Genomic DNA, 11,214 nt, shown 5'->3' on the forward strand with positions numbered 1-11,214 from the left:
AAATTAAAAAAAAAATCTAGGAAATGCATATATTCCACTAAAAAACAAAACAAAACAAAAAATACCCCCAAAAAAAGAAAAATTGAAAGGGTACATTGATAATTATAAGAGGTTATCCTTTCTTTTAACTCATTAAAATGTTATAGAATATAAAAAATGCTCATGTTTTATATTTATTCAGGGCATTTGTTTCTGTGAACTTTTATTTATCTATTTATTTCTTTAAACACATCACCAAAGTAATAAATTACTGATAGAAACATCTCTTCATTTGATGTTATTAGTCCAATCCAAAATGAACCACTTCTTTTCAATACAAGCACAGAAAACTGAGCACCTCTTGGGCATAACTGTGTTGTACTAATTTACCACATTAAAGTTCAAAGACAACAAAACAAGACAAGGACATATAAGCAGAGAACAAGATGTAGATTTAGCAGCCCCGAACAATAATGCCAATAGAGCAATACCATCTTACATCAGTGTATCTGCTGTCCCAAAGCCTCCATTAAGGTCATCAGTTCCGTATGTATTACAAATTCTTTATCTTTGTTCATGCTTTGTATGTTTGTTTGTTTCTCAATAAATTGTGACATGAAATTTTAAATATATGTATTTTATTGATAAATTTTGATCTGTACGGTATACAACTTAAGGAGTATAAGTATATACTTCAGTAAAATAAAGATGGAACAACAGGGAAAAAATAGTATTTTATGGAAATGCAATTATATGTGAAACAAAAAGGTATAAAAAGTTGTTTTGTCAGATTAAAGATCATGAACTTCTATGGAAAAGTATGTTTAGTTGTTTTAAACATAATTTAATAAAGGTTGTAAAGGTATGTAGAAGGAGAATATCTGCTCCTCTAATGGTGGGTAGTCAAAGGAGCCATGAACCAAAACATTAATGGACAGACCTGGTCAGTGGCACAAATTGGCACCACACAGAGTGTGAAAATGTTTACTTTGTTAGTTGGGAGAAAAAGGAAAGTGAAGGACACAAATGCAGAAAGTCACAAAACCTGGCCAATTAGCCTTAACAAGCATAACAACTAGAAGCAAGCCTGGTCAGTAATGCTAATTGATGGGCTCTCAAGAACCTACAAGCTAACCAGGACTTTCCATCTGGTAATGATAACAACCTGAGAATTTAGAATAATGTAGGGACTGGTGGAGGAACTGTGCCAACCAATGAGGCAATGTGCAGGGGATGGGGGAGCTGGCAGCAACAGTGCCTGAGAGAGTACACAGAATTGAGCGCAAAACCTTCAGTACTGTGTCCAGTTTTGGGCCCGCCACTGCAAGAAAGACATCGAGACCCTGGAGCATGTTCAAAGAAGGGCAGCTAAGCTGGTGTGGGGTCTGGAGCACAGGCCTTATGAGGAGCGGCTGAGGGAGCTGGGATTGTTCAGTCTGGAGAAGAGGAGGCTCAAGGGAGACATTATTGCTCTCTACAACTACCTGAAGAGAGGTTGTAGTGAGCTGGGGTTGGCCTCTGCTCATGTAACTGGTGATAGGACTAGAGGGAATGGCTTCAAGATGTGCCAGGGGAGGTTCAGGCTGAACATTAGGAAATACTACTTCTCTGAAAGAGTGGTCAGGCACTGGAATAGGCTGAACAGGGAGGTGGTGGAGGCTGGGTTATAGTTAGACTGGACAATCTTGTATGTCTTTTCCAGCCTTGGTGATTCTGTGACTCTATGATTCTGTGTGTAAAGGGGTGAGGTGCATGTTAAACTGGGATAGTGACTTTATTTGTCTTGGTGGCCCCAACACAAGATCACCAGTAGCTTTACATCTTCTCATTAAATCCTTTCTTAACTATCTATCTGTGCATTCTCACTATCTTGTGTGTTTGGGTGCTGCAAGTAGTCAGTGCAGTTACTAGTGAGACCTGTGTATATGTGATTGAAAACCAATTCCAGGTCCTGGAACCAGAATGAAGATATTGTTTACGCCAAAAAAAAAATTTAAAAAAAAATTGCTGTATTTTTGCACTCTTGTCTTTCAGAACAAATAATCCTCATCAAATGTATGTAGTTCTCACTGGAAATAAAAAGTTTTGTTTTGTTTTGTTTTAAGCACAAGATGCACTCACTTCTGTCTGTGGTATCACATTTGCTTGTTTGTTTCAGCAGGAAACAGTATCTCTCATGGGATTTGTTTGCTATCTTTTCCTGTTCCTTTTTTTCCATTTGTATAATTTTCCCCATTTCCCCAGTCCTTTCCACAGTCAAACAAACATACGAGTTGAAGTATGCAAGAGTTTAAAAACTAAAATTCTTTTTCTTTTTTTTTTTTTTTTTTTTTTTTTAAAGTAAGAAATAAATTGTGTCTGAGAGGAATTTTATTCCTTACTTCTCTACCGGGATTTGTTTTTAGCATTTGTTAAAGGTTGTTGTTTTTTCTTTTTCTTATTTTTGTATTATATGTATATTGTATTATATTGTATGAAATATTATTGTATTTCATACAATAGCTTAAAAGAATAATGTAGTTTATTGAACAAGAGTGGCAGAAAATAAACATTATTTCTTTGAGATGCAGTTACTATTTTATATAGAAATAGTCTAAAAGTAACAGACTTGCTTTTATACATCTGTATTATTATGTTATATTGGAAAACAAAGGCTTACAAAGAGATAAACGAAGAATATCTCGGGGGGGAGGGGGGGGACGACACAAAATAAACAAACAAAGAAAAAAATAAACACCTCTGGAGAAAGGAATGAAGTAATTTGCTTTTCTTAGAGCCATTACTTGGTATCACATGGTCACTACATAGCTAAGAATCAAAGAAAAGTTGAAATGAGAGGCATCATTATGTATTAATGGAGGAAAGAGTGTAAACAAGCTATAAACAAATTAGTAATTATGCTTAGTAATATATCTTCAACTGAAATTCTTACTTCTGATGCTTAATATTTTTCTCAGGAAGGAATACTACCTATGAAATTCAGTGAAAAAGAGTGTGGGTTTTTGTCTCTTTGTTTGTTTTTGTCTGAAAAAGGTAATTAACTGAAAATATAAGATATATACATATATGTGTATTATCAATTAAGTTCCCTTCTGCCGCAAAGATACTAAAAGCAAGTTTAAATATGTGTAAATTATGTTATAAAATTGAAACAATTATTTATAGCAAGTTTAAAATTAAATCTATTGGTGTATCTTAGACACATTGCATGTTCCCTTTAATGTGATATTTTGTATGTTGTATTATTTACGTAGGGAAGTATTGATGTAAGTCAATATATTTTTTGAGTTCCTTCTTTACACAAGATTTTTTTATTTTTTAATATATTGTGAATTTCAGAATGAAAATCATTTAGAGTTATGTTACTTTCCAGGATAATTTAATTTGAACTATAATTAATGATTAAATATGGTTTATTATACCAGCACCATGACTTCTATTAATTGTTTTGTGAATCCAATGAAAAATGACACTGGTTTACTGGTTTACTGTGGAAATATATGTTTATCATAAATCACTGTATACAGTCTACTATGAAAGAAATTAAGGCTATTCCAACCAAAACCAGGATAACTATGAAATCACAGTTTCCAAAAAAAAAAAAGATGAATTACACCTTCATTTCTTTGTGTTGTATTGCATGTTCCTGAAAGATATGAAAAGAGAATAAAATAAAAAATAAATATATACACTGATTTTTGAGTGTGGGTGGCTTTTGTTTGTTTGTTTTGTTTTATTTTTTAACGTTCGGTGGCAGAAATCCGCAGTTTGACATACTTGAAATTTTTATTTATTTATTTATTTATTTTCCTGGAAAGAAAATCAGTAGCATTTGTTTTCTGTCAAATATTTCACATAAAGTGATGATAGAGTATACACTTTTAGTCCATGTGAATAATTCAAGAAATGGCTAAAGTGAAGAATGCAATATGTTATTAACAAAAAAAAAAAAAACAAAAAACAAACAAAAAAAGCTATATAGTATCTTATTATGTCTTTTGTAAATCTGGTAGTTAATGTGACAGTTAGAAAGAGGCTAACATGATAAGGTGCAAGCGCTGAAATCAAATGTAAACAGGTATGTAAATTACCTACCTTATGTTATACGCCTTTCTATGGTTGAGATTATCCTCAAAGTAACAACAACCTCAGTAGACATAAGAACGTTTAGTCAATTAAGGAAATACAAAAGATGATTTAGTAACTTTAAAAAGCCTGTTTCTTTTCCTGGCCTCAAGATAGACATTACAGATTTATTATTCCTTAACCTGTCACAATAGTGACAGACTCTGCGCAGAGCAGAAATTCGCTTATTTCAAATTTTCAGCACTGTCTGTTTTGCTGAGTATTTGCAAGTTACTACAATGAATGCTAATACTATTCCTACCTTTTTTTCTTTTCCTTTTTAAAATTTTTTTTTTTTTTTTTAATTTTTTTTCTCTCATATAGTTTCAGGCTTTCACTTGCAGTACTGACAAAACACCACATGTGTACCAGTACTCATGATCATTGTAGTTTAAGACTGACTTGGATTATTCTCAGGCTCTCCCATGGACATAATTGGTGTCTGCATAGCATAGTGAAATGGTCTAAGGGCTGAATAAGCCTCGATGGTCTCTCTAAAGCATTGCTGATTAGAGTCTCCAGAAAGGAACATACTTCAGAAAACAACCAGATTGGGAGGTTTAAGCCTTCTCTACCTCTGTTGTTAGTCTCCCATAATTATCACCCTCCACTTCTACCAATTGCAGAAGAAACTGCAGAAGAAAGGTTCAGGCTTGGCTTGCTGTGGTGCCTCTCACTGACAGAGCACCAGGGGACAGTGTCTGTGGCACAAAGTCACAGAACATGTATTTGTAGGTCCATAGATGGAGAAGGAACCATTTTCCTGCTGCAAAGTCATGCTCCCAGCTATCATCTCCAAAGTTCCAAACAGACAACATAGTATTTGCCACTCATCAGTTTTCACAGCCTGCCCTAATATGCTTAATTTTCAGAACAGTTTTTTTCGTATTGTAATCTTTCAGCTTTCATTAGAAATTCTGTTAAGTTAGCAATACCAGTTTTCTTCTGTTTGCAATTCTAAATCAAGTTCCAAAATAAGTCATGATATGAAAAGGCTTTATATTCCACTGAATGTCACAAGCAGAGCAAAATTTTAGCATGCCAAAGGAGCAACATAGATGATTTTGTATACCTTGTTCATCAACCACTAGTTTCTTTTATTTTTCTCCATACAATATTGATGTGGTTAACACAAAGGGAAAGCTTTCTGCCACTCTGATTTTCTGGAACACTTTCTCTGTACCTTTCTACCTCAGTGAATTTCCAATTCATTTCAGATCCTGGTAGAATGCATTTTTCTATTAAGGTGCCTCCAAACATTTCACTTTGTCTGCTGTTGTTTATCTCCATAATTGTATTATTGGTGGAACATGGAAAAAGTCACTGTGAAATATGTGATGATATATAATACAAAATGCTGCAAAAAGAAAGAGGGGAAAAAAGGTCTTTCCTCCTCAGATATTTTCAAAGGTATATTTTCAACTGCCAGTATTCTATCTCTGATGTAAGAACTGAAATAATATAAAAACCATGTTAGTACAAATTCCAGAGCAGTATTAGTTGTGTAACACCACATGCTCATTACATCAAAAGGGTCGGATTGCCTTTGCTTTCACTAGTTACTGCACTAACTTCTAATTTTCTACTGTACCTGTAAGACTTTCAAAGTCACTTCTTCCGGTAGTATCCAGCATTTTATTTTATTTTATTTTATTTTATTTTATTTTATTTTATTTTATTTTATTTTATTTTATTGTATTGTATTTTTATTTTTAAAAATTTTATTTTATTTTATCTTATGTCTGTGTTCTTGGAAGTTCACAATTACATGGGCAGTGCATCAAACCAAGATAGTGTGAGTTTTCAGTATAAACCATCCATTCAATATATTCTTTAAAACCATAAATTAAAAATATCTCTATAGTTAGATATTATTTTAGAAGAAAAAAAAACGTACAGAAGACTTTATTATTATTATTATTATTATTATTATTTTATTACTCTTTTTTTTTTTTCTGGCAGAGTTTTTATGAATCTGATTTATTCTATTCATGGAACATGAATGACCTTGAAAATTTCCACAGATGGGGAAATGTTTCTCACAGTATCCTTCTGGACAAAATACCTAGTATATAGCTAGAAAAAATTCACAATATGATGGATGAACAATTAGCTAATGAGTTGGGCTCAAAGCATTATAGAAAAAGGGATTATATCGGGCTGGAGACCAGTCACTAGTAGTGTTCAGCAGGGTTCTGTTTAGGATCAGTACTCCTTAATATTTTCATAGATTACTCAGAAGAAGGACTTAAAACTAAAATAAATATGTTTGCAGATGACACTAAATTGGGAAGAGCTTTCGTCTCCCTTGAGGTAGGATCTCTCATCCCTTGAGAGAGATATTGATAAACTAGATGGCTAGGCAACACTAAGCACATGAAATGTAACAAGAGCAAGTGAAAAATGTATGTACCTGGGACAAAGCAGCCCTGTATATGTATGTATAGACAGCAGAATGAGAAGCTATGGAGTCATTTGCAGTTACTATGGGCTTCACTGTCTTTGTTGCTAATAAAGCTATTAAACATGATACTGTTTAATGATATCATGTTTAATAGCTTCATTAGTTGAAATGCATGCTTCTAAAGTATTCAGCTCATCACTGATCTCCATCTGGACACTGAGCCATTGACTGCAACTCTCCGGATGCAGCTATCTATCCAGTCAGTTTCTTATTCACTGAATCCATCATATATAGATTTCTTAAATTTAGAAACAAGAATATTGTATAGGACTGTGTCAAAAGCCTTACACAGGTAAGATTCAGGTAGGTGACATCAACTGATCATCAACTGATGTAGTCATTCAAGAATAGAAGCCTCTATATTGGTCTAATTTATCATTGGTCCTATTGATTTTTACTAGATATATATCCAGTTCTTAAAAAAAAAATGTTATTGACGAGTTCAGTATCAGAACTGTATATTTGCTTGTTTCTTTCTTTACTAGAATCAATACTAATTTCAAAAACTTAATTACTTGAACCATCTTACTTACACTTTAATTTATCAGTGAAAAAAAAAGATTTTCTTCTAGATTACTTTCCCTTTCTTAACTTGGGAACTTGCCAAAGCTTTTACTAACAATTAAACAGTCATCATTCAGAATCCAGAGATTCTGGTGCATTAATTCTTTCTTTATTTTTCTTTCTCTTGAGCTGGTAATTTCAAAAGAAAATTTAACTTTATTATCTCCTGTTTAATACACTATTCAGCTATATTATTATAATGGATAAACTTCAGATACATAATGAAGCATTTGTCAGAGATATAGAATGCCAGTGTTACTGATGACTTTTCCTTTACATACCTCCTTAGTGTCACATATGCCCTTTGTAACTAATGGACCAATTTAAGTAAACTATAGAAATGTGTCTCCATAATTCTAAGACTCAGCACATAATTTTCAGCTGTCTTTGTTCTTCATTATTCAGTGAGCAAACTTGGCTTACTTAATGTAGCAAGATAAAGTTATTTTGGGATATTAGTTGAATGGTTCCGCATCAGTATTTTCTAATTATAAAACTACTTTTCCATAAGTTAAAAATGATATTATTACTAAGGATTTTTGTTCCATGGAAATGCAAGATCATTATCCTATTTGTCAGTTCTCTACTTCAACTTAGATATTAAAGCACAGACCAAAAGTATTGGAAATATTTTTTTCATCTTTAAAGATGGAACTTTCAAATTATCTTAATGGGGAGGTTTGGGGCTACCTGCAAGGATGGGGGGCCAGAAGGTGATTATGGTGTCACTTGCCAAGAGATAGTCAGGAGAGGAGGAAGAGCATGGAGATGATGAACAGGGTACCTGAAGCATAGTATCAACAGTTTGCAGGCTGGTTCAGCCTGTGATGGGTAGAGGGATTTCACAAAATCCATGCCTCCAGAAAAGAGAAACAGGGGACCCCAAAGTAATTTAAAACAGTGGCAACAATTTGAGGAGAAACAAACTAATTTACTAAATATGGTATTGGAATGCAAGATAACACACTATAATACAATATAATTAGAACTGAAGCTAATAAATCAAATATAATGAGAGAGTATCTGAAAGCTGCTGGCCTTACAGTAATACTAAAGTGATGTGCACACTTGGGATGGGCAGCAGCAAGGTGAGGCAAAGAAAAAGAGCAAAGAGTTATCAGGTGACCTTGCCAGGAGTTGTATCTTCTCTATGACTGCAAAGCAATCTGGGGAATGTAGTTCTTTTTCTCTTCCAGACAGGTACCAAGAACAGGAGCATTAACACTTTAACTCCCAGTGCACTACATGATGGTATGATGTGGAATACCAGTAACCAAAAATCATATAACCATGACACATAGGCAAATCCTCAGTGACCAGGGAACTCTGAGACCATGCAGGGAGTTGTGCCAGTACACTAGAACCAGGATCTGTGAGGACTGTTCTCACCATAAACCCAACTGAGTGGCTGTAAGGAAATGATGCTCCCATGCAAAGCAGAGAAAGTTCCAGAAAAGTTTCCCTGTAGCTGTTTCTCCTCCAGTTTTTCTCACAGTCATCTTATTATGCTGTGTCAAGAAGCTTTGAACATAGGACAGTAAGTACCTGGGAGACATGATGTGTTGAGCATCTGGTACTAGGATTTGGCTTTTATTATTTCCTCATTTCAGAAGGAAGGCAGAATTTTGTGTGAGTTTTTTTGTTTGTTTGTTTTCCCAGCAATGTCATATTGTATAGTTCAATATGGCATGACACAGCTATATCACAAAATGCTAGTACACTGACAAAATACATCCAATTAAAAGCTGTTAGCAACTCAGAAAAGCTGCTGTCAATTCACACATTCAGACTGAATGTATGGTGGGAGCCTTATTGGTATACAAATTCCTTGCACCTGCACTTTTAATAGATACAGATGAAAACAGTAGGATGCTGGCTCTGTAATGCAGAGCAGAAGGTATTCACATTCTGCTTTACACTGTGCAAATAAGAAATGTCAGGATTGGTCTTTAAGATTGTGTGCCTCCGGTGGCGCAGTGGTTAAGGACGCCACTTTGCAACACTGGAGGCCTGGGTTCGAATCCCCCCTGTGGCGCAAGAGGTAGAAGTGCCGCTCTGCTACACAGGAGGCTCGAATCCCAGGCGTTGGACTCGATGATCTCTAAGGTCCCTTCCAACTCGCACAAGACTGTGATACTGTGATTTAATGTGCAATTTAAGACACATACACAAAAAAATCCTTCCTCTGTCATAAAACATATTTCCTTTTAGTAAGTCTTTTTCTTCAGCCAGTGAGTATCTTTGATTTCTACATCTTCCTAAAAGCTTAGTCAACCAGTTGTCACATCACAATATTAAGAAGTCATATACTGAAATAAATCTCACTTAAAGAAATACAACACACAGCAAAATATCTGAATGAGATAAAGGATACTATGTACACAAGAGCATCCAACCATATGTCAAAGGTAAAGTTGGGCACAGAATCATTGTCTTCCTGTGTTCATATTACTCAGTATAATTAATATTTTAAGTATTTATATCACCCTTCATTATTTTTTATGCATTTACAGATACTGATCAATCTTTATGACCATGCACTGTTTTCCTTCTTAGAACTTTACAAATATATTCACTGATCTGTCTTTAACTTCTTCTTGGAGAAACAAAGGCATTCTTATCCAAAATTGACTATATTTAGGATGAATTCAACAATTTAGAATGTTATTTTTAGATAAAAAAAAATATACATAAATATTTTGAGAAATATCCCTAGCTTGTGAACCTTTATATATCCCAGGTCTTTGATTGTTCATTGAAATAAAAGTGAGGAACAATGGTGTGATTGATTCATTTCAATACATTATCATTATACTTCGAGAAATTTTAATCTGGACATCTGGGTTCCTTTGTATTTGAGGGATATCATGTTTTATAAGTTCCTAAAACATTCTTCATCACCCTTATTATTTTCAAGTCCAATTAATTAATCTATTCTGTTACACTCTTATAGTAACTAAAATAATAATAACAATAAGAATAAGAATACATATTACTTAAAGGGTGTTTTATTTTTTTCAGAAGAAAAAGGATAAAGGCAGACAGTCACAAAGTTACATTTTGTTTGTTTGTTTTGTTTTTTGACTTTCTGTAGCATTCTGTTGCATTTTTGCTGCTGTCCTGAAACTTCTAAAATATTTCTTGCAAATAAATCTATGATTTTTTTAAGTCTCTAATATTTAAAAATGAACAAAGAAATGTACAAAGAAGTGAAAGATTTTTTTCTTTTTTTTTTTCTTTCTTTTTTTTTTTTTTCTATGAGGGCATCTAATAATTACTTAGGCTTACAATTCTGATTTGTTCCTCAGCTCATTAGGCAATAGATTCATCTAGGAAAAAAAAACTCTTACATGCAATCACTTTTTAATTTTATTTATTTATTTATTTTTTCCCAATTCTGCTGGCAGAATTTCTGTTATAAAGCTATGGTTTTCAAATAGGCTTAGCTTAACTAGACAAGTGCTTTATGTGAAAGGACAAAACAAAACACAAAATTAGTAGGACTAAAAATCTACTAGCCAACTGCTGCTTTTTGATATACAACGGCTGATGTTCCAGCTGTGTAGTTTAATACATTTTTCAATCTGAAATACATGAGTTCAAGTGAATGAATCTCAGCTATAAGTTTGGCATTTATTTGATTGGTCAGATGAATAAGCTTTTCATAAATATTTGCAAATGAGAATGTGAAGAGGATGCAAAGCCATTCAAAATGAAAATTGAATATTTATATTCAAAGTATATTTATAATGTTACTGGAAGAGTCACTGGAAGATGGAAGATATGTCTCTGTGTAGGATTATTCAAAACTATGGACAGAAGTTTTATGAGAACAGGAACAGGTTCAGTCTGATGATGTGTATACACATTTTATTCCTTTGTCTAGCAGAGGCCTATATGTTATAGCATAGAAAGGCTGAGAAATTAAGAAAGATCTGTCAAATAGAATAAGAAAAGAATTTAGCACTTAGGTACCATGGGGTAATGCATATCTAAAAACACTTCTTGGGCAAATGGTACCTGGAAATCTGCCCAGATTGAAATGACTAGATTAATCCAGCATCTGATCTCAGAGAAGCACA

The sequence above is a fragment of the Coturnix japonica genome, chromosome 1 (assembly GCF_054131305.1).
Source record: "Coturnix japonica strain WE chromosome 1, WE-NBRP24, whole genome shotgun sequence".
NCBI classification, from domain to species: domain Eukaryota; kingdom Metazoa; phylum Chordata; class Aves; order Galliformes; family Phasianidae; genus Coturnix; species Coturnix japonica.